Source organism: Chlorocebus sabaeus, chromosome 21 (genome assembly GCF_047675955.1).
Source record: "Chlorocebus sabaeus isolate Y175 chromosome 21, mChlSab1.0.hap1, whole genome shotgun sequence".
NCBI classification, from domain to species: Eukaryota; Metazoa; Chordata; class Mammalia; order Primates; family Cercopithecidae; genus Chlorocebus; species Chlorocebus sabaeus.
Window position 1 is genome coordinate 19,683,569 of NC_132924.1, and position 25,876 is coordinate 19,709,444.

The window sequence follows — 25,876 nt, forward strand, 5'->3', positions numbered from 1 at the left end:
CCATTTGCCTTCTAGACCAGCATTTATCAAAGTGTGGTCCCAGGACACGCAGCATCTGCATCCCCAGGGAACTTATTAGAAATGGTACTTCTTGTGCGCCTCCTCTGTCTTACTGAATCAGAAACTCTCAGGCTGAGACCCAGCATTCTGTGTTAACGAGCTCTTTAGGCAAAGCTGATGCAGCTAAAGTTTGAGACCATTGTGTTAAGGAGTATTAGGTAGAACAATTTGGGTTTGTCATTAAAAGGGGGACACTGAGGCAGGTGGGGAGCTGTGATCCAAGTTGAAGAGGGAAGGAGAGTCATCTGTCTGGTTTCTTCTGACCTTTACTTATTGGCAAATTAAAACCCAAAGTAGCTGATGGCACAGGAATTTAGATGCAGCAGCCAGTGAACGTAATATCTCTTTTTGGTGGTAGTTTGTTTAAGTCACTCTCTTATTAAACTGTAACTTTCTCAGCCTGTTATTTATTATTATTATTATTATTATTATTATTATTATTATTTTTTTTTATTGAGACGGAATCTCACTGTCACCCAGGCTGGAGTGCAATGGCATGATCTCGGCTGACTGCAACCTCCGCCTCCTGGGTTCAAGTAATTCTTTTGCCTCAGCCTCCCGAGTAGCTGGGATTACAAGTGTACACCACCACGCCCAGCTAATTTTTGTATTTTTAGTAGAGACGGGGTTTCACCATGGTGGCCAGGTTGGTCTCGAACTCCTGACCTCGTGATCCGTCTGCCTCAGCCTCCCAAAGTGCTGGAATTACAGGCGTGAGCCACCACACCCGGCCTGAGCCTGTTATTTTATATCCCGTGAACATGTGCCTATTTATCACTCAGGTTTGCAGGCTGCAATCCAAGAATAATAACAGCAGTTCTGTAGGAGAACATGGTAATTGTTGGTCCCCAAATACTGGATTCATGGAAACTTATGAAAGTAGAAAAAAAGTTAAGCTTTACAAGATTAAATCAGAACAGCAGATCTAGAGCCATGTTCATGCACCAATTCCAAGTTAAGTAAGAGGCAGTAGCCATTCAGAGTATATGTCTAATTTCAGCTTCTTCCTTATATTCCTTGAAATGCTGTTTTGGCCCCTTAATTTAAAGAAATGAAAAGAGCCAAGCACTTTATTCCCCTCTACAAGACATCAAGGAGAGGGGGTAATAAACAGTACCTTGCCGATGTATTTTAATAAATACTGGTTTACTGCATCCCACAACGAAAAGCAAATACATGCAATTACTTGCAAATTTCTTCAGTGTTTGTACTTATAAATCTCTGCCTAAACCTTCCCAGCTGGGAGTTCAGTTAGTCTTTCTGCTGTGGAACCAGGGCTTTGTTCTCCTGTTCAGCCTCGGCACAAGCTGGAATAATTCAGAAACGTATTAGAGAGATTGCTGCTCCCAAAAGGCATAAGGAAATAACCTTCACTCCCGGCCTTAGGGAAATCAGCCCAATCAGAGTTCGGGCAGATTTCTCGATTAAACAAAGAACTAACTGTGCACAAATTGCACCTTAACAATTTGTAAGGTGTCCACCTTAGAAATGTCTTGCAGATGGAAAGCTGATATTTTTTAATCAGGGCAGTGGGGCTGCTAAAGTCAAAATGTCGCCAGCATTTTCCTACCACTCCACACAATTAGCATCCCCCCCAAATTAAATTTAAAGTTGCATCCATAAGCAGCCCTCAGCCTCGAGACCCATGGCACCGGGTTGTCAAATACAGATGGAAACCACTCCCTCTGTAAGTGCGAGGGTCCAGGGCGTGTGTGCGTGTGTCTGTGAGTTTGTGTGGATGACTCAATTCATCTGGAACACATCCCCGGGAGCTTTGTGCTGTCAAGTTTTATTTCAGCAAACTTCACATTGGGAACCAAAAAGGGGGTAGAAAGTTATTGCACTTAATGTTGTTGCAACTTTCCATGCTCCTAGTCAAATTATTCAGAAATCAAAGTCAGGCCCCTTTGTCGCTGTGGAATGTTGTTTAGAATGGACCTTTTAGGAGGGATTTAGTAGATTTCTGCTGATTGCTAAGAGATGCTCCTGCCAAACCGTCACCCTTATGGCATTTTTAGAAAAGTGACTGTATTTTTCTATAGGAAATCTGGGGATATTTTAAGTTGTGTCAGTTCTCTATCTGTTCTGCTTGAGGTACTTTTGCTCTTTAATGCAGGGAAGGGACCCAGCTGATATAACTAGCAGGTACTCCCAAACCTTACTGCCCCGAGGGTAAGAACCTCCCAAACCCCAGCACTTACTTTAGGAAGAGAGTGTACATTATGGTCGGTCTTGGTCACGTCATTCTGGCCTGAATTTGACAGCTTTACATGCTTAGTGTAGCAGGACAATTAAGGGTGCTGGCAAGGATGGTTTGGGATGGTTAAGAGCGAAAAGAAACTATAGCCCCCTGGGCCCCACAGAAACTCTGTGATTCCCCATGTGAATCAAAAACCAGTCTAAGAAAAACACTGAAAATTCCTTTCCTCACATGTTCTTTTTGGTTTTCTTGCTTTGCTTACATGGAAATGTAGACATAGGACATATTCATTGACAAGATCCTTTTTTCTTTCTTTTTTATTATTATTATTATTATACTTTAAGTTCTAGGGTACATGTGCACAATGTGCAGGTTTGTTACATATGTATACTTGTGCCATGTTGGTGTGCTGCACCCATCAACTCGTCATTTACATCAGGTATAACTCCCAATGCAGTCCCTCCCCCCTCCCCCCTCCCCATGATAGGCCCTGGTGTGTGATGTTCCCCTTCCCGAGTCCAAGTGATCTCATTGTTCAGTTCCCACCTATGAGTGAGAACATGCAGTGTTTGGTTTTCTGTTCTTGTGATAGTTTGCTAAGAATGATGGTTTCCAGCTGCATCCATGTCCCTACAAAGGACACAAACTCATCCTTTTTTATGGCTGCATAGTATTCCATGGTGTATATGTGCCACATTTTCTCAATCCAGTCTGTCACCGATGGACATTTGGGTTGACAGTATGGTGATTCCTCAAGGATCTAGAACTAGATGTACCATATGACCCAGCCATCCCATTACTGGGTATATACCCAAAGGATTATAAATCATGCTACTATAAAGACACATGCACACGTATGTTTATTGCGGCACTATTCACAATAGATCCTTTTTTCTAATAGAAGTCGGAGTGAAAGAATACAGCGCGGGAGTCAGAGGCCTCGGCTTCCCTTGTTGGTGTTCTGTGTCCTGTCCCTCCTTCCCTTGGCTGAGCCTTGTCACTTGTAGGTGAGGGAAGCTCCTACCAGCCCTGCCTGCCTCCTATAGCCCTGCCTGCCGCCAAGACCATGAGAGGCTTATATGAGAGAGTGGTTGAAGGAGCCTTGCTGAACTGTGAAAGGGTCACACAAATGGTGTTCTTCTTCCCTTCGGAGTTTTGGGTTTCAGGATGCTGAGTTTGTCGTTTCTATTTCAAAACAGCGATCTGTTGGGTTTTGACCCATATCTATCCTACGTACATTAGGAACTCTAAAACAGTGGTGGCAGCCTGTCATTCTGTGCTTACTGTGTCAAATGAGCAAGTTAAGCTGGTGAGAACTTAAACTTGGAAATCAGAAGACCACTGGGCTCCCTGGGTGCAGCTGAAGTGGTGTAGTGTCAAGGTTCAAGGGTCTCTAGCTGGTGTGCGTTAGACTTGGTGTGATTCGAAGGCCCGTTTTGAGTCATGACCCTGCCACTTTCTAGCTCTTCATTTTCTCTAAACTTTATGTCCGTCACCTGAAAATTGAGAATAAGTGTATTGTCTTCTCAGACCTGCTGTGAAGAATTCAATGAGAAAGGAAATAAAAACTGCATAGTCCAGAGTTAGGACTCTGGACTGCCATCAATGGAAACTATTTGGGACCTAACATACACATTAAGAAACTAAAAAATAATGGAAAGGTGAAAAAGCCCTTGATTGTATTTCGTTAAGATGATTAAGCTTTACATGGGACGAGAATATTTGCAAATCTGAGGTTGGTATTTTGAGCCTCCATTAAAAAAAAAGTCCCTGTATGAAAGGCAAATTCATCTTATCTTTTCCTCTGTTACGTGTTTGACAGGGCCTTCAGACAGCTCTGGCCCATCAAGAATATTCTGATAACTGCACTTGCAGTGTTAGATAATGAACTTTACCGTCAGAGTGGACATTTAATTAACTATGGTGTCTTCCTTCCATGGAGACAGCGGCAGCTACTCAAGGGCCAGCATCTCCCTGACCACGGAATCCGCAGTGGTATGTGGGGCGGGAAAGCCCGAAGCTGGGTTTTTTTTCGAAATGGCATTTAAATGTACACCAGATCGACATTTATCATTTTAATCTAAACTCTACTGTAAATGAACATGTGTGGCCTCTGAGATCATACACTTTGCTAGGAGGTTCATGTGACCTGGCAGCTCCTGCCTGAAACATCATTTGTTCCATTCTCCAGCAAAAGCAGGCATCTAACAAGTCAAAACTATTTTCAGTAACGAGTCCTGGTCTCTTTTAAAACTGGAGTTCCCAATGTCTTTTCTTCTGCACCCATTTCATTGACTCAGAATCGCACCCATCAGAGAGAAAAGCTTCCCCATTAGGAATGCTCAGTTGTTGGTCATTTTTCTTAAAACTAAGTCATGGCAATGAGTGTTTAAGTGACTTGTCATTCTCAAAACTGTTCCTAAAAGGCATCTGATCCTTGGTACTGCAACATGTAAAACTACCTGTCAGACAGGTGACAGCCTTATAAATAGAGGACTGGAGCCATATAAGGGTGCACCTAGGTGGTGCTAATGAAAACATTGCTCAGAAAGGCATCCATGAACCCAGAGCCCTGGCCTTTTTGCTGGTATCATTTCCTTCTCTTTCCCCTGCTGCTTGCGTTTCTTCTCTCTCTTCCCTCCGTCCTTCTGACCAATCTGTTGAGTGAAATCTCAGCATCGCATATTCCTTGGCAGAGTAATTTTTGAATGCCAACACCAAAAATTAGAATTAGTTTAAAGAACTGGGACTTCCACAAAATAGGGAATTCTGGTGTAAGTTGAACATTTACCTATAATTTAAAGTGTGCACCAGCATGTTGTAGCCTTGGGCCTGTCCCTGGAGGAAAGACACTGTTTAGTTCGCAAATGATATCTGTGTATGGCTGAACATTGGTAAAGGGAGAACGTAGATAACTTTGCAGACTTCTGTGAATTGCCCTAAGTACCTGAGAGGGAAGGAACTTGAAAAGGACACCCTTGGTCTTATGAGACCACAGACTTACCTCTTACTAAATTATGAGCATGTTAGAAGTGGTGGAACTTTAGCTGTCTGTGTTTATGGATTCTATTAGTGTTTTGATGTATTTTGTGTTAATATTCCTGAAAACATACAGCAAGATGACCTCTGTAACTGAGGCAAACCTAATATGATTTGGAGAATGCTTTGGCCAAGTCCTGTAACTGATACTGTGCTCTCCCGCATCAGAGGTGATCTGTCTGGCAAGTTTTAAGTTGTTCATGTAATAAAAACAAATGGATAGATTTTATGAATGCATTGAAAACAGATCCCCATATATTTAGAAAGGGGATGAAAAGCTTTAATTCTTTCATTTTATTTTTTTTCTTTTTGCAGATCTAAAACTTGGACCTGATCCTCTGGGTATTAATGAAGCTTTTCAGTTTATTTAGTTTATTTACCCAGATTCAAAGGGCCAGACTTTCTTAGGATAAGTGTTGTTTATGGGTTGAGCATCCTGCTTCTCCCCTCTATTTCCTGGGTGAATTTTACCCAGCACCCACATTTCATCGCATGAATTAAACCACATCAGCTCGTGTGCTGCTGTTCAAACTCCAAAGGTTTTTAACTGAGCGCTTAAATAGGGGGGCTGTACCTGAAGGCGGGCCCCATGAAACTGCTCTTCTCCGCGTTTGAATTTGAATTTTTCATACATGTGACATGTTTGGGACCTGGTAGCTTCTGTCAAGACAGGTCTTGCAGAAATGTATGCCTCTTGAAAAGGGTTTGTTGGTATTTCCACGCTGTTGCTTGGAAAGGGTTTCTGTGCCGGTCTTGGTGCTGCCCAGGCTGCTCCGTGAGCTCATGATGCCCTCCCTGTTCATTTGAGGTACTTTCTTCCTTAGGACTTTTGAGGGAAAACCCAAGACAGCCCACAACAATCTCTATTTTGGTCTTATTTTTAATATAGCCGTGGGTAGTATGACAGTTGTTAGCACTTGCCACCAACCCCAAATTATATAATGTGCCATGAAAATAAAAATCTCTATGCCAACTCCTTCCCACTCTCAGAGGGGATAAGAAATCACGGAGAGCATAAAACTGACTATGCATACCTGTGACCATCTTAAAATAACCTCACTCTCAAAAGAAATTTTGTTTCTCTTTCCCAAGCAACTAACTGCCCCGCTGTGTCCCTGCTGTGTGCGGATTTGGCCCTTTGGGAGGTAAAAACGCTTACTTGTAGGGAACTGGGTGTAGGACCTTGGTGTTACGGGGAACTTAATAGCAGCCCAGGGGCCTGACAGAGTTAATGTAGCATCCACGTCACCTGAACTATCAGGAGCTTGGTGGAAGAGATGAATTACACTGGCTTCCATTCAGAGAAATGAAAATCTGGGGTAATTTGAAGTTTCCCAAAATGTAGGAAAATGGGCTGGGCACGGTGGCTCACACCTGTAATACCAGCATTTTGGGAGGCCGAGGTGGGCGGGTCACTTGAGGTCAGGAGTTTGAGACCAGCCTGGCCAATATGGTGAAACCCTGTCTCTACTCAAAATACAAAAACTAGCCGAACATGGTGGCGAGGCGCCTGTAGCCCCAGCTACTCGGGAGGCTGAGGCAGGAGAGTGGCTTGAACCTGGGACGTGGAAGTTGCAGTGAACCGAGATCGTGCCACCGCGCTCCAGCTTGGGAGACAGAGCGAGACTCCATCTCAAAAAAAAAAAAAAAAAAAAAAAGCGGGAAAATTATTTGGGGCCAACACAGGAAAAGGGTTTATATTTTTGTCTCCTACCCCCTTTTTCCCCTTTCTCTCTTCTTATTTCTTCATTATTGCAAATGCTCTGTTATTTTTAAAAGTATGCCTTTCCCGGCCTGGTGCGGTGGCTCAAGCCTGTAATCTCAACATTTTGGGAGGCTGAGGCAGGCGGATTGCCTGAGGTCAGGAGTTTGAGACCATCCTGGCTAACATGGTGAAACCCCTCTCTACTAAAAATACAAAAATTAGCCGAGCGTGGTGGTACATGCCTGTAGTCCCAGTTACTCAGGAGGCTGAGGCAGGAGAATCACTTGAACCTGGGAGACGGAGATTGCAGTGAGCTGAGATCGTGCCACTGCACTCCAGCCTGGGTGACACAGCAAGATTCCGTCTCAGTAAAAAAACAAAACAAAAAATTATCTCCCTGACCTACACACACATATATGCCTAGAGCCGTAGATTTCTGGAAGAGTTAATACAGGTGTATTCTGGCAAGGGACCACGTGACCTTAGGGTTCTTGGGACTTCATAGCACAGTGCGGATGTGTCACTTAGCAGTGACTGAAGGACACGTTTCTTTTTCCTAAGCCTCTTTACTCTAATAACCAATTGAATCCTTCACACACACCTGCTATTAAGAAAGCACTTCCATATTTTTTTTTTTCCCAAGCCAAACTGTACCTAGCTTTATTAAAGATACTTTCCGTAAGCAATCACAGTATTTCAGGCAGGACATGGGCACACAGTTGTTAACAGTATACAGCAACTTTCAAACTCCCTTCTTTGGACTACCAATAATCAGAAAGCCACGATGAAAGCCAATAAGTCTTCATCTGATGCTCTGAACAGGGAAAGTTTAGAGTTGACATTTTGCACTTAGCATGTTGTTGAACAACTTTTCACAAGCCGACCCTGACTTTCAGGAAGTGGAATGAAAATGGCAGAATTTATCTGAAGATCCACAATCTAGAAATGGAACCTTTGCTCTTTGAGGGGTGCCGTGTCAGTGCCATCACTGAAAAGTCCAGATTGCGTGACATACTGGTAACCAGTGGCTGGGGATCATGTCCCAACAGATGTCTGGCTTTAAGGGAGTTAAGCCTATGCTGAAAGGTGGAAAGGGAGAAGGGGACATAAAAACAATTTGTTTTTCCCTCCCACAAGGTTTTTATGCCAAGGTGGACATGTGTGTCAAGGTTAGGGAATCCCTTCTCCAGGGAGCCAAGAGGAAGTCTCTCCGAACTAGAAGGGAAAGGGAAAGGTGTTTTCCCCACGTCAGTCCAGCTTCAGAGACATTGTATTAGGGACATATGTCCTGTCCTCCAAAAACAATGAAGTGTTCTGTGTGCTAACAACATAGCTTAAGAAAAAGTAAAACAAAATTCTGCATTTTTATAAAACTTGATAAAAAATAGTATTTCAAACTGTACAGTCATCAGAAGTACACAGTTAACAAAAATGCAGACACTTCACTTGGCATCTCCAGCACCTTCAGCTTTCTGGGCCTGGTCTTTATTGGCAACTCCATTTTCTGTAGGGTTATTCCCCTCCTTACGAGCATCAGCTTTTCCCTTTTTCCCTTTGGGTACCTTCTCAGGGGCCTTTTTAGGCTTGGGCTCTGGCTTTGGAGGAGCAGGTTTAGCAGACAACCTCACAGATCTTCTCTGTGGTTCGTCCTTCACCTTGGCTTTATCTCTTTTAGCATCCCCTTCGGCCTTTCTCTTGAGCATGGTGGCAGCAACAGCAGTGGGTCATAGGTGCTGGGCATAGGATGCAGTGGCGTGCGTCGGTCCGGGGGTCGTTCTCGCCTCTTCTTCTTCACACTGCTCCACACTTCTGTATTTCTTACTCACCAGAGATGCAGACATCATATGGTCATCCCTGGCATTCCATGGGCTTTATTTATTTATTTTTGAGACAGCGTCTCACTCTGTCGCCCAGGCTGGAGTGCGGTGGTATGATCTCGACTCACTGCAGCCTCCACCTTTCAGGTTCAAGCAATTCTCCTTCCTCAGCCTCCTGAGTGAGTAGCTGGGATTACAGGCTCCTGCCACCATGCTCAGCTAATTTTTGTATTTTTAGTAGAGATGGCATTTCACTATGTTGGCCAGGCTGGTCTTGAACTCCTGACCTCAGGTGATCCGCCTGCCTCAGCCTTCCAAAGTGCTGGGATTACAAATGTGAGCCACTGCACCCGGCCCTATTTATTATCATTATTTTTAACTGAATGTCTCTTCTCTCTTGGCCAGGCTGGGATGCATGATCTCATGTGGGCACCATCTCCTGGTGCCCAGATATGCACCTCTACAGTGATGGTAGCAGCACCTTCTTCATAGGGAGAACACGTTTCTAGCCCATAGATTCTTCTGACACTGAGTAAATGTCAGGCATCCTTATAGTTATTAGTTGAAAGAATGTTGGTTGGGATTAGAAGTATATTTAATTAAAAAAATTTAATGTTAATTATTATGGGTACATAATAGGTATATATATTTATGAAGTACAAGTGATGTTTTGCTACAGGTGTACAATATGTAATAATCACATCAGGGTAATTGAGGTATCCATCTCAAGTATTTGTCATTTCTTTGTGTTAAGAACATTCTGATTCCACCCTTTTCGTTATTTAAAATATATAATAAGTTATTGTTCACTTTAGTCACCCTGTTTTGCTATCAAATACTAGATCTTATTCATTCTATCTAACTGTGTTTTTGCTCCCATAACCACAGAACTGTATTCTGTGGTCATATAACCAAATAAAGCTAAGTAGGTCACCGAACAGTTGAGCCCAAATCTTATTCCTCGACAACTGAAGATACTTGGCTGGCTTCCTGCTTATAATAACAGTGGGCACAGTCTTCTGGGGCCCAGATATGCACAGTGAGGCATAATGCATTTGCAGAAAAAGGGTTGGTTTCCAGAAAGAGTCCATGATATTATCATAGATGGCAGATGAAATTCCTGTCATGCAGTGAATAGTGACGTAAAATCTCCCCTGTCATTGTTTGTGGGAGTCTTCAGCATCTGGCACATCTTTTTGTCCTTCACAAGCTCTGTGTCTGTCTTTATTGGTTCCATTTTCTTTTATTCCTTTTCTTGGGCTCCTGTTTCCTGGATGTCCAGGGCTTTACACCCTGGAGCTAAGTGCTAGGGTGGCCACTTTCTGGATCTTGCTTTAACATTCCCCATACCGGTGCACCGCCCACAATGGGTCATCTAGTGTTTTTCAGCTTACCCGCAATGCTCACGATCATGTCACAGACTGTGCAAACCTAAGCCATCCCACCTGGTCTCTGTGCTCCTTTTCCTGGACTAAAGAGAGCAAGCGGAGGAAAGAGCAGAGCTGGGTGAGCTAGCTGGTAGAAAAGGTGCTTAGCTTCGGGGAAACTTAGGTGCTCTAGAACTTTATTTCTTGTTGCTGTGTCTCATGCACCTGATATTGGCTATTCGAAACATTTTCTACCTTCCTCAGGACTGCTCTCCTGCCTTTGGCCCATTGCCTCCATTCTATTCCTGGTGTGCTGTTCATGTCTGGACTATGGTAATGGCCTTCAGACTTTCTGTTCTCCAGTCTGTCCTTCACGCTGCTGCCTTGTTAATCTTCTTGAAATGCTCCCAAGATTACCTTCCTGCTCAGACCGTAGCTCCTCGTCGACAACACCGTCCAGATGTCTTGATAGGACCCCTTGAGCTACCTTGCAACTTGGCACCTATGAGAACTCTCTCACACTGCTGAACTTGCCTCACCTGAGCAGATCTTGTGCTGTGGTTCGCTGGTACCCACATCTGGTCCCAGCACTCTGCATGTATGCCTTGCCCCTTGTTTTCGGCCTCAGTCCAGTCTCACTCCTGGCAGGAGACTTTCTGGCAAAAGAGTGTGGATAAGGGTTGATAGGCTATGCAAGTTGTTATTTACTTATTATTTATTTCAGCCAACCCTGTAGTAAGTCCTTAATAATCTTTACTACTGCTTTTCCTACTATGGTGATAATTATAGAAGAAGACTGAGACTTGCAGAAGATGAATAGCCTTCCAGAGTTTGCATCTCTAGTGGTAGAGGTGAGATTCAAATCTGAGTTTGACTGGTTTCCAAAGCTCACGCTGTTCTGGACTCTTGTCGTTCCCAAGCCACCACAGGCTCATTTGCCACCCATCAGAGCTGGGAGCCATTTTGCGCTGGGTATCTACTGTCCTCTGGGCAAACAATCACTGAATAAGTTGATGTTGCTTTTCAGGAACCCATTTACTAAAAGAAACAAAATGTGTCAGTTCCATTATTTATTCATTTAATTGCAAATCCCTCCTTTTCTCTCTGTCATTTAAAGTTAGTATATGCTCTACCTTAATTAAAAATAATATTTTGGAAACAGCTTAAAAACAGCTTAAGATAATTGCAACACTGTGGTATTCACAAAACCAAGTGTTGGCTTCCCGTGTTTTGTAGATGCTGTGCAGGGTATGTGTTTTTGACCTCTGTTCTGAATTACCTGGTTTATTATGGCTTTCTCTTCACACCATGTCTTGTCCTTTCTTGGACTTACCATGGTTTTAAAGTAGATGATTTTGTGGAAATAACGAATGCCCACTTCCCTCGCCTGTGCTGCTGACACTGCCTCTTGAATGCCTAGCATGATGCACACACATAATAGATATCCAACCAATTGGTAGCTGTTGAAGTTTGAATGAATGAATGAATGAAGGAAAATATGAATGAATGGAGATGCGCCTTTATTTGGGTATCCTATGCTGGATTTTTAGAAAAGTTGGTTATAAAAGGAATTTTTAAAGTTGAATTCTACTATAAAACTGAAAATTAATTTATTCATATGGAGATACTAACAGTAAACTTTGGAAACACTTGAAGAAAGGAATAAGACAGAGTTTGGTTCCTCTGTCTTTTTGTTACATAGAATTTTTTGTGAGATTCTTCCACTTACTACCCCATTTTTCCTTGGCAATATCTGTGGCTGCCTTCAGGCATCAGTTATGATTCTTGCTGTTATAATAAAACAAAGCCTTATATAAGAAAGATATGCATATTCCTGACATTTAATTCCTTTCACAGAAAAATAATGCTTGGTTTTATATATATATATGTATGTATGTATCCAAAAGAGGTATAGCCAGCATCTTGTAGCAAAGTAATCCGTAACTTACTGTTTTCTTGGTCAGTGTTCCTTCCTGTCAGACAAAGTTAAAATCTTTTGCAGTGGAAAAGCCGATGTTCATAACTACTGCCGATTGTACCCATTTTAGAGCAGGCTGTTTCCCTCCACCAGGAAGATGTCCAATTCCAGGGTATGGAATTTGTCTGTCTTTGTCAGTAGGCATCTCTTCATCTGATTTGTTGATTCTTCATTGTTCTGAAACCTCTTGTCCCAGAGGTTAGCTTCAGTTCCAGGAGACAAGGTTTTCCGAATAAAGTCCACTTCTGCCCTGCTGTGTTTCATTCGTTATTTTCACTGTCAGCTCAGAATGCTCACCTGGAAAATGCCAGTGCCCCGCCAGTTTTTCTGTAGTCCTCTCACTTTCTAATTGTGTGGCTTCAAGTACAGGACATTATGCTTTCATTCATTACAGTCTCTAGGCCACTTTCCTCCCAGGGCTTTCTGGTGCATATCAGCCAAAACATCAGTAATATCTTATTACAGCCCATGAGGTTTGTGTGGTCCTTAAATTTCCCGAGGTGCCAGACTTCCAGGAATTCTACTTTCCAAAACGTGGAGTTGCCTCTCAGTGAAAGCAAAGTCTTTCTTGATCCAGCTCTTGGCTGCCCTGTAGTGACTGTGATGAACCGCAGATTTGTTCATGGATGCTGGCAGTTAACTTAGTTTTGTAGAAGGAGTTGGATTACATAAAGGCAAGGTGCCTTTATTTAGCTGGGGAAACAAAAGATTGTAGGGGGCCATGGTTAATCGTCTACCAATACTTAAAGAGCTATCGCATAGAAAAGCAGTTACTCTTAATGTAGGTGGCGTCAGAATGCAGCGCTAAGACGAATTGATAGGCTGGGCAAAAGTTAGAGGGAGGCCAATGTGGCGGGGTGGAGGGGACAGGATTTCTTGTGCATAGAGCAGTGTGAAAGGAGGGTGATGGCTTCAGACTTCCAGTTCTCAGAGACAGGGTGGGGGTGGGTGTTTCAGGTTAGGCTGGATGACTGCTGGTGGAGGGTGGAATGGGGACGTCATGCAAAGGATTCTTGCAAGGGATGGTTGCAATAGATAAGTAGATCATTTTAAAGATGGCTTCCAGCTCTGAAATCCCACAGTTTTATTATGCTAAGGTAAAGCATTTTAGGGCAGTTTCACTCTTTCCCTTTCCCTTTCTTTTTCCCTCTGTAATTGTGGAATCTAATTGTGTGTGCAGTTCATGCTAAAGAAGTCTTAATCATGTATTATTTTCTATCCTCTTACTTTGAAACGGTCAGACTTCTAGTTTAGTTGTGTTTGGACACTGTAGAGGGAGGCAGGGTGTCTGTGTACAGTTGTGCTGGCTGTTTACTGCACAAAGGACTGAAATAAGGGGCTAAACTTGAACACATACTCTGCTCACCAAGCTACCCAGAGGAAGAGTCTATCTTTCCAGTTTGCAGAAAGATGCCGTCAGCTCACCAAGCTGAGTGCCGGAGGGGCTGGGTCTCCCCAGAAGAGGCATAGTTTTCTAATATGTTAGATTAGATGATTCTAGTGTAATCTGAAGATGCTGGTCATGACTCTAGAGGGAGGCATAACGTATCATTTTTAGTTTATCAGGATTGACAACGTTAAGTGTAGACACATCTGTGAATTCCTTGGTGGGCTGTACAAACACAGTGCTAACTATTGCTACTAACGGTGCAAAGTTCCATTAAGCATCCACATATTTCTGCCGACTCACCAAACATTCAGGTCCTTGGAAGCATCTGGAGGATTTGCTCAAGTTTTCACTTTTAATCTGGATATTTGGCATTGTGTGCACACAGCTATGTGCATTCTCCTTCTAGCCCAGAAGATGCCTTTTGACTCTTCCATTCACCCTCAATCCTCAGGGACAATCAATTTGGTTGAAAAGCAGTTGAGGATTCATGAATGTGAGGCACATAAAACCCCTGTGGGCTCCCAGATTTACACTAAACAAACTTGTGAGTGTGCCAGTGAAGAGGAAAAAGTTTAAAGAATCCAGCACACCATCGGCAAGGTTGGTTATTTTTTAAAACAACAACAACAGTAAACAAAATGGAAACAAAACAGCTGGCGTTGCTGATACCAGGTAGCAGTTCTTTGAGCAGGAGTGAAGAGATGCAAAGGTTGCTGTGCATTTGTGAAGTGTCCCCAGAGACAGATTCCTTAAGCCTTTCTCCACCCTCCAGCCTTGTCACTGTTCCTCCCTCCTCTGGAATGTGGAAGAAATACTCCCAACCCATCCATTCACAAAAACCCTGGAAGAAAGCCACCTTCCCTCCACTTTTCTCATCTGCCAGCTCCTGCTCTGTTCTCTGGCCCCTCTGCATCCCCTGCCCTCAGTGTCATTCTCAGGCAGCAAGAGCAGAACTCTCGCTGTCCCCTGCTTTTGGTGTCAGCCCTGTGACTGTTGTTCTGCGACCTGTTTCCTACGCCCAAATACCCTCAGTCACCTGAGTTTAATACACTGTGTGCTTCTATGCAGAGTTCATGAGTTGGTGCCATTTCTTTTTAGCTACCCTAATGCTTTTGTATTTCTGTGTTTTGTTTGTTTGTTTTCCCTTTGAGACAGGGTCACTGTGGCCCAGGCTGGAATGCAGTGGTGTGGTCTCCGCTCACGCAGCCCTGCCCTCCCAAGCTCAAGGGGTCCTTCTACCTCAGCCTCCTGAGTAGCTGGGACTACAGACTTGCACTTTCACACCTGGCTAATTTTTTTTTGTTTGTTTGCAGCAGAGACAGGGTCTTGCTGTGTTGCCCAGGCTGGTCTCAAACTCCCAGGCTCAAGCAGTTCGCCAGCCTCGGCCTCCCAAAGTGCTAGGATTACAGACATGAGCCACCACACCTGACACACTTTTGTGTGTCATTTCTCTGTTTGGAAATCTTCACAGTCTTTAATTACTACAAATCAGTAGTTCCCACATTTTTGGCAGTAAGACATGGAAAAACAATCTGTACTCCCCCCGACAAAAAAAAAAAAACAAAAAAACACCAAAATACTGTGGGGCAGATGCCCACATAGGGATACCAGATGTTTGTCCAAATATGGGCATGGCGGGGCTGGGGTAAGTTGGGACACTGGAAAACAGCAAACAATTCCCAGAGCATTCTCTGCTGTCATTATCAGTTCACAACACAAAGGCTGTTTTCACACCACGAAGTAGGAAGAACAGATTATTGAGCACAGGACATTCTTTTAAAACGAGTAACTTTAGTGTATGAAATATTCATCACTTCAGTCCTTCTTGTTCTCATTTTGTGTCTATTTATTCGACATAATTATAGATTTCCAATCACTAGGTAGAGGCCGCTGCTGCAAATGATTCTAAAAGAAGGAGCTCTTCTGTCCAACAGCAAAACAAATACAGAGCCCACCAGGGAGGCCCACCTTACCTGGGCAGGAAGCTGCCAGATGCCTTGGCCAGGAGCCTATCCTTGCTCATGTAGCCATAAGACTTGTTGTGACTAGGGTTCCTGTTGCAGCTGGAGGGACACAGAGATTTAGGAGCACCTTGCAGCCTAGATTTCTGCAGGAGCAAGTAGAGTGGGCATTGGACCCTGAGGCCTTACGCTGGGGACCACACAGTTCTGAGGCCCAGGTGCTGAGAGGGTGTCTGTGAGCATGCTCAGCCTCTGGGCTGTGCTCTCAGAGGATGTGCAGATATCAGACATTTACAGTGAGCAGCATGGAAACTGCAGGCTGCATGAGGATGCCTGTTGGACAGTGAGAACAGGCTGCCCAATGATGGAACATGCTGGAACATCTGGGGAGATGGAGTTCAGAAAACACATGCTTCTTCCTGCTTGCCCGGCTGCTCCACCTCTGCCTCTTTTGGCTTTTATACTTTCCAGCCTGCTTGGCCAAAAACCAAATGCAAAAAGGGTGAGAGAAACCTTTAGGGGCTAAAAGGAGGGTTCAACATTGAGGTATGTACTGAGAAATTTGATTTCCTGGTGGGGTGTCTGGGCCCCTTGGATGAGCGGATGTACATCGGGCGTGACCTCACACCCCGCTCATTAAAATCAGTCTTATGTGAATGCAGACGTGGAGGTGCTCATTTACGAGAGGCAGAGCTGCCTCTTTGCTTGAGGAAAATTGATTTCCATTCAACAGATGTGTATGGAGAGCTGGCTCCCCTGAGGCTAGCGCTGGACACACGCAGTCTGTTAAGGCCCAGCCTTAAGTGGGAGGATTCACACCTTGCAGATTCTGCTGTTTGCTTGATGAAGTGGAACTAAAGAATGCTGTTTTTAAATTCAGATGTACATTTCCTGAAAAGATTTTCTATCATCTGTAATTAACTTAAGCACCTATTATCTTCTTTTTAAATCTTTCCCTGATTTTCTTTCTCCTTCCCCACTGCGTCATCCTATCTCCCCATCTCTCATTTTCCTCTTCCTTTCTCTTCTTGCTTTTCTCTCTGTGCCAGTGCATTTTCTTTTTCATGGAGTTTTGCTTTTATTTAGAGTAATTTTTATAAATATTTGAAACTAAATTTATGCTTCTCAGAAACAAGATTCTTTCTGAAACATACTTTGGGTGATAAAGATGTAATCTGCTTCCAAATCTTTCCAAATCTGGGCATAAATTACGAAACAGAAAAACAAGAAACAACCATTTAGTACCTGATTATCAGTCCACATCAAGCTGAGTTCAGTGTGCCTTCCTGAATTTGCCCACTTGAATTCAGTGGCAGGCACATGTCAGACCAGGAGTTAGAAACACACGGCTTCAGGACTGGCCATGAAGGACCCAGGGCAGATTATGTATTCTGTTTAAACCCCAGTTTCCTCTCCTGTAAGATGAAGACAATTTCACAGTGTTTCTTTGGATAAGTTCAGATAATAATTATCAAAGTTCCTGGCAATATCACAGTCTTAATCTGTTCAGGCTGCTGTAACAAAATACCGTAAATGGTGTGGCTTATAAACAACAGAAATTTATTTCTCACAGTTCTGGAGACTGAGAAGTCTCAGATCAAGGTGCCAGCAGATTTGCTGTCTGATGAGGACCTGTCTTCTGGTTCATAGATGGCCTTCGTCTCACTGTGTCCTCACGTGGTGGAACGGCCAGTAAGTTCTCTGGGGACTGTTTATAAGGAACCCCATTCATGAGGGCTCCACCCTTATGATCACCTCCAGATGCCATACTGCCAAATACCACTACATGGGGGTTAGAGTTCAATATGTGAATTTTAGAAGAATGCATTCAGTCTGTAGCAATGTTGTAACTTTAAATGTTTCCCTGAATCAATCCATCTTTAAACCTTTTTAAGGCAGGAGTTTGAATCTCAGAAATGTGTGTTTATTAAATGATGATTTCATAATCTCACACCCATTACACATACTAATCTCAAGAGTGGTTCATTGATTGAGTAAATATTTGGAAATGCCTACTTTAAGCCAGATTCCTCGCTGTGTTTATGGGATCCAAAGATTAGTAAGACGTTTTTCCCCGCCCCGCCTGTTTACCCACTGTAGAGATGGGAAGTGCTAGAGCGGATGTGTGAACCAGGCTGGAGGATGCAGATCTCAGGGCGTCTTCACAGGAGAAGGGGGCATTTTGGTTGGATACTGAAGGATGTTGGGTACACAGTATGTCTAGGTAGGTTTTATGTGATGCATTATCTTCTTTTCTGACAGCATCTTTGATTTAGACTAACGTTGACTTTTGGAGAAGTTAAGTTCAGGATTTTACTGAAGATGGTGGGTTCTTAACTAGTGGTCTAACTGTCAGGCACCATCTTATTATTCAATGCTTTCATCCTCTTCAAGTGGAGACCATAAGTATGCTCATATACTTGTTGTACAGGGCACCAAAGAAAACACATCGTCCTCACAGATACAATGAGCAGTCAAGGAAAGATGCACAGTGAGTACTAGAAAGTCAGCCGGCCCCTCTCGTGATACACGCATGCCTAACATCATCATAGGTGCCATCATTACTGTTGTTCTCACTTCTTTTATTAACTCTGTTATTATTTATGGTTCATGGTAATGCATTATCAGATTGTAGCACTTTTATTTCTACCTTTTACTCTTTCTCTGAGCCTCTTCACATGTCAATCTGCATCTGAGGCTTGAGAGACAGATTTAGGGCCCCATCCTGACTCATGATCTTGGATAATCTTGGGTTCTCTTGGATAGATGATTTAATCTCTTTCTGCCTCAGTGTTCGCAGCTGAGAAATGAGGATTCAGATATCTACATCACTGGAATGTGAAAAGGACTGGATGAGGTCATGTGTGTCAAGCATAGCACTTGGCCAAAGTATAATAGCTGGAAAAACTGTTGCAGAGAGGTTCCCTAAGTATCTTGGGGAATCAATTATCTTGGTTCCCCAATTATAGTGAGCTGCTTTCAGAACTTGAATCAAAGTCATAGTCTTTTGCTTCCTAGTCCTGCTTTTTTTTTAAAAAATAAGATACATGTGATCTTTGAATCATATCACTGTATAAATTGGAGACTGAATGAAAAGTTCAGCTATTTATGGCACTGTGGGGGGTTTAAGGACATGTGTACAAGTTTTTGATACTCCTGCCCTCAGGAGGTGCGACTTCCTTCCTCTTCCCTTAATGACTTACTTCCAGTGAAGTGATGGGATGGCACTTCTAAAATTAGGTTATAAAAGAACTGTGCGTCAGGTGGCTCTCTTGCCCTCCCTCTTGAATCCCTCAGTCTGGGGTCGACAGTGGCCATGCCATGAGGACACTCAGCTGGTGGAGAGGCTGTATGGGGAGGAGCCAAGCCTGGAAACACACCCTTCCCCAGTCAGGCCTTGAGGTGACTGCAGCCTCCGGGGAGATCCTCAGCCAGAGCCACCCAGTTAAGCAGATTCCAGATTCTCTACCCTCCAAAAGTGTGAGTTAGTACATGTTCACTATTTTCACCTGCTACGTGGAAGGTGAATTGTGACTAACTCAGCATCTATCTGCAGCATGGAGTTCAAAGCCTCTTAAGTTCTGAGTTTGCTGTATGTTATAATACACCACAATTAGGCATTTCTGCACCGGTGTGACTGGCAAACTGAGATGGCACCCCCATATCCTTGAATTCAGGGGGTTGTTAAAGACAAAAGTTTCAAATGCCCCTGCTTGACTTATGGACAAGCCGGAGCAGGATTGCTGTTCACCTGCAGTTCAACTCACCATGGCTGAGCCTTAGATAATTTACGTCTTATAGCAGAAACATTTAGAATAATAAATGCTCTAATCCTCGGCATGGGAAGAGATTTGGTGTAACTTGCCTGATGAGGCACTGAAGCCCCCAGGAGGTTAAGTGCACACCCAGCCTGTACAGCTGCTTGGTGACTGGGCTGTTGAGGTTTTCCTCCTGCATCAGCCAGGGGTATTGGGTTACATGCAACAGAAACTGATTCCAACCCTTGCACCAACAGGAATTGCTGGGATGACATCGGACACTTAGAATTGTCGGAAAATCTCCAGAAGCAGGTGCTGTAGAGGCACAGGAAGCAGGCGTGAGAGTCTGCCCGGGGGAATGAGTTCTGACTGCTTCTCCTTCCCCCGACTCAGGCTCAGGACTCAGGCTCTGAGCAGAGGCCGTCTGCTATCAGAGCCAGGTACCCTGGCTGTCTTGGGCAGTGAGGCTCATGGATTTTTTTAAAAATTGAGACAGGGTCTTGCTTTGTTGCCCAGGCTGGAATGCAGCAGTGCCAACATGGCTCACTGCAGCCTCCACCTCCCAGACTCAAGCAATCCTCCTGCCTCAGCCTCATGAGTAGCTATAACTGCAGGCATATGCCACCATACCTGGCTAATTAAAAAAAAAATTGTAGAGACCAGGTCTTGACATGTTGTCCAGGGTGGTCTCGAACTCTTGGACTCAAGCAGTTCTCCCAGCTCAGCCTCCCAAAGTGCTGGGATTACAGGCGGGAGCCACCGCACCAGTCTTGGATTTTTGATTTATCATCCCAACACCTAAATACAGTAGGAGAGAAGTTAACTCTGCAAAGGAAATCAGAATTCTGTGGGAAGAAGGAATAGATGCTTCACAGCCAAAAAATGACTATGGGCATACTGCACATGCTTTCCTCTTCTCAGCTCTTCTGAGGGTTGTTAGGTTCTTTGTTTCTTGTCAATATTTACTGCTACTCCTACTCACAGGAGAAGAGAATGTAGCCGCTTCAAAAGTCACTGGTGTAGGATGGCCTTCCTACAACAAAATTGTAAGGAAACCCAGGTATGTATGTTTGCTAACACTGCCAGAACAAGGTACCACAGACTGGGGGCTCAAAGCAACCGAAGTTTATTATCTGTCAGTTCTGGAAGTTGAAAGTCCAAAATCAAGGTGTTGGTAGGGCTGTCCTCCCTCTGAAATCTTAGGGGAGGATCCTTGCTTCTTCCAGCCTCTGGAAGCCCCAGGCAATTCTTGCCTCATGGCAGCATCACTCTGCCTCTCTTCCATGGTGGTGTGTCTGTGTATAAACCCCCTCTTCTTCTTTTTTTTTTTTTTGGAAAGAGAGTCTTGCTGTGTCACCCAGGCTGGAGTGCAGTAATGCAATCTCAGCTCACTAAAACCTTCACCTCCTGGCTTCAAGTGATCCTGGCACCTCAGCCTCCCAAGTAGGTGGGACTACAGACGTGCACCACCACACCTGGCTTTTTTTTTTTTTTTTTTTTAATGTTTGTAGAGACAGAGTTTTACCATGATGCGCAGATTAGTCTCAAACTCCTGAGCTCAAGTGATCTGCCTGTCTTGGCCTCCCGAAGTGCTGGGATTACTGGTGTGAGCCACCATGCCCAGCCACAGATCCCCTCTTATAAAGACACTAGGAGCGTTGATTTAGGGCCCATCCTAATGACCTCATCTAACCTGATTACTTCTGCAAAGACCCTATTTCCAAATATGGCCACATTTACACATACCAGATGTGAGGGCTTCAACGTATCTTTTAAGGGGACACAGGTTAACCCACTGCACCAGGCAGTTGTGGCTTCCTGCTTCCACAGCATGGAAGGTGGCCATATGCTGCTGGACTCTCACAGTCACCGTCCCTTTATCTGTGCTTTGGCTGCACCGGGAAGCTCCCAAGTCTTTGTTTTCAGCTCTGTGAGAAAACACTGGGGTTGGGAGTGGGAGACACTGGTGATGATTGACTTGGCATGTTAACTACCCACTTACTATGAGAAAGCTGCCTATGTTTAGACTTGATGAGGATGACACAGACTTTATAAACACATCATCCAATGAGCAGTTCTTCATTACAAAGACATGTTGATGCTGGTTGCAGAGAAAGAGAGTGGATTGGCACTAACGTGCCCATGATTCTCATGGAGAGAAAATACTTTGGCATGTGCATGCTGTCACAGAGGCTTCTAGAATGTCAGACTGTTTTGAAAGTATGTTTTGTCTTATATTTAAAATATCATGGCCAGATGCAGTGGATCATGCCTGTAATCCCAGCACTTTGGGAGGCCAGTGTGGGAGGATCACTTGAGGCCAGAAGTACGAGACCAGCCTGGACAACATAGCAAGACCCTGTCTCTACAAATAATTATTTTTAATTAGTGAGGTGTAGTGAGGGCCTGTCATCCCATCTACTCAGGAGAATCACTTGAGTTCAGGAGGTGGCAGCTGCAGTGAGCTGTGATTGCACCTCTGTACTCCAGCCTGGGCAACAGAGCAAGACCCTGTCTCTAAAAATAACTAACTAAACATCTCTAAAAATAAATAAATATAATATGTTCATTGCACAAAAATTTGAAGTTACAGAAAAAAACAAATCTAGTAAATAACAAATATGTTCACTGTTAACTAAAAAAACCTGTTAAGTATGCTCTATTCCAATTATTTCATGTATTTATTGAATGAGTCATTGGTTGGTTGGTGGATTGCTTTTCAATTATAAAAACAACATGTGTGGGAGATGGTGTTGAATTCGAAGGAAGTAATCACTCAAAGTGAGCATTATTGGGAGAATGTGAAACCTTGGTTTGCCTTTGTATTTCCTAACCCAAAGTTTTGGCCTTTAGCTGATCAAACACGTCAAGTTACTATCAATGTAGCAACTGGTTGCTCTGAAAATGGCGGGTCCAAGGATCCCTATGTGGATAATGGGGAAGAGGGCGGAACGTGAAGTCCCTGGGCAGAACTTGCTCAGCCTTGGTAAACTGTACTCCTTGAAATCACCACCCTCTCCTTGGCACGGGGGAGCAGGCAGGGGATAGAGCCACTCTCAGGGCAGATGTATGCCTGGATGAATGATGACAGCTCTTCCTTTTGGATGTCCCACTGTTAAAGTCCCAGGATCACCCACAAGGGGCCCCTCTTCTATCCACCCAAGCTTATGTATTTCAGCCTCAAAACACTTTGAGAGAATAAATAGGAATTGAGTTGTGATATTTGCGACCCATCGTCTCTGTAACCAAGCAGGATAAAGACAGTTCTATACTGGGCCCATTTTGTTTCGGATTTTTTTTGGGGTAGCTGAACAATCTGACCCACTGGGGAATAAGGGATATTTATAATTGGGGTTAAAAACCTTGCTAGAAATGAGGTATCATGGTAGTCCCAAATGATAGGGTGGAAGATAGCCTAAATTGACACAGCACTTTCCAGCTTGTAAAGCACATTTATAAACACGATCTTATTTTGGTTTGGATTCCTAAAATGACCAGTGGGTGGATATGGCAGGTTTTACACCTGAGAAAATGGATGTTCAGAGATATGAAGTCGTGTGTACAAGGTTGTCCTGGGGAACTGTCTCAGAGCCCCCTGCTGTACATCGAATAGGAGCCCCATGAAGCAGAAACACATCACCTCCCTGCTCCTATAGGTGAGGAGATTGGGACTCAGAAACTTCAAGAGGGAAGGCTCCTGAGGTTTTCTTTTGGAAATGACTGACATGGGGCTAAGATGTAGAGCATCTTTTTCCGTTAGTGTGAATCACTTTTTAGTACATTACACAGAGACAGGGAGATGGGGATAAAAACAAACTTTTCTGTGGTCTAAGAATGAGGATTTGTTCAGCGCGTGATGAGGAGGGCATGTGCAAGTACATCCACATTGATTCCTGCCTTCCCACGGCCACTGAGCACTCTTCTTCACGTTTCGTTCTCTCTGTGATTGCACCTGCAGGCTGTGGAAACTATGTCTGCTTTAGGGACTCAAGGCAGTGGCTTTAGGTCCTCACTCTTCCATTTTTCAGCTGTGAGTCATTAGGCTTATTGCTTAACCTCTCTGAGCATAATCTCCTGATCCACAAAGAGGAGATAATATCGTATGCCTCCTGGGATTGTCATGGGATTTGAATAAGGCCAGTAAGTTCGCAGAAATGGGCTAGGCACACAGGAAGCAGCTGGTAGATGATTTTCCCTCCCTGGCATGTCTGGTATAGAACATATACCCTGACATCTGTCCACTAGGGGTGTTGTAAGAAGGACATGCCCTGAGCAGAACTGAGGCCCTTACTCGAAGGTTGTCATGGAGAGGAACGTAGGCTTATAAAGCCAAGTTCTGCAGAATTACACCTTTAGTCACTTCAGGATAGAGAAAATGGCATGATAATTTTTAAAAGTTATTTTTTCTTCTTTCAAAGGACAAAAGCTTGAGAGAGACATTTTGTTAAATTTTAGATCAGTAAATGCTCTTTGCCAAGTAATATCTAAGAGTGGGGATCCTGGCCATTTCCTTGGACACAAGAGCCCCCGCTGGTTCCCATGCTCCTGGCGGGCTGCTGGTGTCCACGGGAGGTGCGCTCCCGGAGTAGGCCCCAGGCATCACCTGCGTCTCCCTCCAGCAGCGTCCCCTGTGCTTAACCAGAGCCTGGGCCAGGGCCTGTGAGGCTGAGACTCTCTGGGGTCTGATGCCTGCTGCTTCCTGTCTCACATCTCCCGCCCCCTGCCCCTCCATCTTCCAGGGGGAGCGACTGTCTCTAATAGGGTGGCTGTGACAGATGCTGTGGGAATTCTGAGTTTGGGATAATGAGCTGTCATATGTCATTTCACTTAAACACAATAATACAAATATTTTGATCAAACATTTTCTCCAGCTGTTGAGCGAAAGCAATAAAAGCAGCAGGGAGTGCCAGTGAATTCTCTGTTTCTGAAACGCTTTACCCTTTAAAAGCTGTTGCCTGTTAACTCTTTCTGTCTCTGTCTGTCTCCTGTCCCTCTCCTTTTCCTGGCCCCTCTGATTTCCCACTGCATGACTAGTCTGGGGCTATAAATAAAGAGACTGAATTCAGAGACGTGAAGAGGGTGAAATTGAGCACAGCTTTTTATTAAACATCCCTGAGGCTGGCCGCAGAGCAACTGCAGCTGCTGCGAACTTGTAAAACCTGGCTTGGCCTGGCCACTGCAGCCCAGCCTCCAAGTGTTTCCCCAACCCTCACAATCACATCCAACTTTTAGGCAACAGTCTTTTGAGATAACCTATCTTTGGTGGCACCAGGCCTTTGGAGCTCCCTGGCTGGAGTCTGGTTTCATGGCTGATTTCCATGGCACAGTTCTCTGGGCCCTTGCTGCTTACTCTCCATGCTCTGACCTGGCTTCTAGAATCTCTTCCTTCCCCCTCTCCAGGCAGAGAGGGATGTAGCTGCTTAAGGCAGGCAAAGTGGAGGGTCAGGAGTCTGAAGGGACCCTGGACACCCGCTCTTGGAGGATCCTAGCAGTTCTCCTTGCCAGTGGGCATCAAAGGTGTGACCGCTTTGAATGCATCCTTCAGGCTGAAACTGCCAAGAGGAATGCCCTGTACCCTGCTCCCCTTTTAAACCATGGCCTCTCACTCAGCAATGCTACCAAGTTTGAAGTTTCTCCTGTGAGCCTGCTCTTTAGGGGTGAGACCAAATCAGGTGCTTTACTTGACACTGGACACTCTTTAAAGCCAACCCCTTCCTGTACTCTCCCATCCCTCTCCTTTATTTCTAGGGAAGCGAGTTTGAGCTAACCTGTGTCCTATTCTGGATTCTAGGGACCCTGACTCCATTGGTACTCTCCTCTCTCACTTTATTCTTCTCCCACTTCAGTGGCTCCAGTGCCTTCCACCCATAAACAGCGTCAAAACTCCCACACAGCGCTCCTGGCCTTGGGTCTTCTCTAGCTGCTGCCCTGTCTTCTCTGTTTGCAGCCGAACATCCCGGACTGCACCACAATGTTCACCCTGGCTTCTCCACCCATCAGCTCCCTGCAGTGCACACACCCTGGCTCCGGAAGCTGTGCATCTTGCCTGAAACTGCCTCCTCCCTCTGGCTCCTCGGATGCCCCTGATGGGTGGTTGTCCTGTGTCTCATCTATTTCCTCCTTGCGCAACTCTGCTTCCTCCCCTCATTCCTTAACTGCCATCCTCCCACCAGGTTTCCTCTTCCTGTACCTTCGCCGGAGATTTCACTCACTCTGATGTCACCATCCACCCCTGTGATCACCTCTCCCGCCTCCATCTCTAGGCTAGACGTGGCTCTCAAATCCCAGATTTACCTCCCTCCAGACATCTATCAGGAGCCTAGCTGTGGTGGACACCTCAAACCCCATCCGTCTCAGGCTGAATCCATGCTTTCTCCTCCCTCCTTTTGTGTCCTCTCCTGCTTCCTTTTCTGTTGCTGCCTTGGTCCCAGGACCATCATTAACACTCACCTGGGCCAGAACCTTAGAGTCAGCCCACCTTCCATCTTTCTCTTCTCATCCATCTCCTGTATCCTTTTCTTCTACTTCACCCAGAGCCCCTCCTCCACCCCATTCATTTCCATTCCCACTACTCTGCCTTGGTTTTTTGAGTCTTTACATC

General features: G+C 44.6%; 1 protein-coding gene and 1 pseudogene across 2 annotated transcripts in view; one reads left to right on the forward strand and one right to left on the reverse strand.

Moving 5' to 3' along the window:
* The window catches only part of GLI3 (GLI family zinc finger 3), a 279,045-nt gene that overhangs the window by 119,821 nt on the left and 133,348 nt on the right, over positions 1 to 25,876 (forward strand). The window lies entirely within an intron of this gene.
* On the reverse strand, positions 8,447 to 8,907 carry LOC119620624 (non-histone chromosomal protein HMG-17 pseudogene; annotated as a pseudogene).